Here is a 2291-nt window from a genome sequence, read left to right as displayed (position 1 = left end):
CCAACCCCGGACAAAAGGAAACCTTCAAAATTTATGTTAAGCATTGTATTCTTTTGTGTGTTTTTCTCCCAAAAGCCCATTTAATAGCATATACTTCAAATGACATACAATTTAATCATTCAATCATATTAAGAAAAGATGTACAATCATCACCACAATCAATTTCAGAACAATTCCTACTCATCTCCCCTACCATGACACTAGGTAATTATTAATCCAGGACTCTCTAAATTTACCTACCCTGGGTTTCATATATAGAAAATCACACAAAACACAGTCAGGAAGCAAACAAGCACCATCAGTAATGACTAGAAAAAAACATAGAAAAACCTCAATCAAAAGGAAAGCAGAAAAAATTAAAAAGTGGAAAACATTAGAATGAGTCAAAAGGGTGATCAAATGATAAATATTACATTTTAACCAAACTACATCTGCCATCATTGAGTTTGCCACACTCTCTGGCTGCTAGGAAGGCTGTCCACATCCCTGGACTAGAGTCAGCGGGGATTCACCTGAGGCCTAATCCGAGTGGGGTGGGGACACTGCAAATGGATTGGGGGCTTCCAGTGTCATCCACAGCCTTCTGCAAACCAGGTGTTCACAAGTTAAGCTCTGGTACTATTCCCTTTTTTTGGATCTGGATTTTATTATTTACAATCCTTGGATCACACTAGCAGGCATGCTTCTTCCATGTGGACTTATTTGATACCTCACTTAAATGACTGATGGAAGACACGCGTGTAAGACCCCTGGTGCTAGTCTTTCTGATAGCCAGGGACCATCTGGTTTCTTCACCACACTTTGCTACGGCACCATATCGTCTTGATCTCTTCGTGAAGGCAAGCATCAAACAGGACCAAGTCATGAAAACTAATTGTTCTTAGTCTGGGGCTTGAATTAAGTGTAAGTCCAAAATCCATTAATTTATCTATAGTTTATATGTGCCTCTGGTTCACGAGATTTATTTTTTTTTTAGAGAACGTTATAAGTCATAGTTCTGTTGATAGTGTCTTTAATTTGGCCAGTGGTATATAATTCAAAACACTGCTACGGGCTGCCGCCATTCCGCCTCCGGTGTGCAGTCCCTTTCAATACTCTGTACCCCAAGAGATCTGAAGCGCCCTCTTCAGATTATTCCCGGAAGACTGATTTCTCAGCTGCATTGCCGACTGCAGTCACCAGCCTCTGCACAAGCCAAATCTGCCCAACTATGGCTCTTCCAAGTTCAAATATGGCAGGGTTTGCATATTTTGCAAAAGCAAAGCAAATGGTCATCCTGACGGGCTGGTGTCCGCGTGGAGAGCGGAGTCCGGTCGGAGCTGAGGCGACTGGCGAAAATGGGAAGCTCAGGACCTGGCTACTCCGCAGGCCTCTGCCCGAAACCCATCCCGGGTTGGGAAGTTCTACCACCGCCACACCAGGACCCGAACCCTGGGCCCTGGCCATAGCCCCGTGGGAGGCCCGGCTGCACGGGCAGGGCCGGAGGGGGCTGGTCTTCACCCAGAACATCCTCGAGCTGCCCTGCAAGGCCGACACCAAGAACCTTCTGGAAATCCACGGTAGTTTATTTCAAACCTGTGGAAACGTGGCCGGGAATTGCAAGAGTCCAGTTTGTCCAGCTTTATCAGGAAAGGCTGCAGCAGAACCTGGAACTGATGGTGCCAGGATGCCAGTTGAAGAACTTCCCCTGTGAAGAGGCAGGGGCCAGCTGCGGTCCGGTCCGGTCCTGGTCCCGGTCCCGCCCCCGTGATGTGGTTTAGAGAAAACCTGCATCAGGTGGGAAGAGCTCTCGCCCACTGTGACTTAAGTCTCCTGGTTTATTTGCCCCTCAAGTGTCTGCCAGGGGAGTGCCTGTGGCCGAATTTAACATGGGAATCACCCCAGCCAGGTTCACTTCCACGAACCCTGCGGAACTACGCTTCCTGAAGCCCTTGCCCCCCTCAGGAAGCGGAAACACTTCCTTAATTGCCCGGGGGAGGGAAGAACAGACAGGGCATGTTATCTGCTGGGCCATCCTAGGAATGGTGGACGTGGTAGAAGACCTCACAATACCCTGTGATCCCACCGCGGGAGCCCAGCCTGCGGACCAGTGACAGAGGCTGAGAAGCAACAAGAGCAAAATGTGTAGGAGTCAGAGATGGTAAAGTCGATGCGTGTTTTATTTGCTTTGAACTCAAATAAGGGATACTTTGAAGCTGGGTTAGTTACTGGGGGTGGGGAGAATGTAATTAGATTGTCTTTTAAAAAAAACACTTAATCTGGATGATGTAGTTGCCCTTTGGGGTGTTTGC

At 47.6% G+C, this 2291-nt stretch overlaps 1 pseudogene; it reads left to right on the top strand.

The window, feature by feature from the left end:
* Window positions 1–1124: 1124 nt before the first annotated feature.
* On the top strand, window positions 1125–2059 carry LOC142449071 (NAD-dependent protein deacylase sirtuin-5, mitochondrial-like; annotated as a pseudogene).
* Window positions 2060–2291: the final 232 nt, after the last annotated feature.

This window comes from Tenrec ecaudatus, chromosome 5, assembly GCF_050624435.1.
Source record: "Tenrec ecaudatus isolate mTenEca1 chromosome 5, mTenEca1.hap1, whole genome shotgun sequence".
Taxonomy (NCBI): Eukaryota; Metazoa; Chordata; class Mammalia; order Afrosoricida; family Tenrecidae; genus Tenrec; species Tenrec ecaudatus.
Note: the sequence above shows the minus strand (reverse complement) of the source record. Positions and strands in the feature narration are given on the sequence as shown.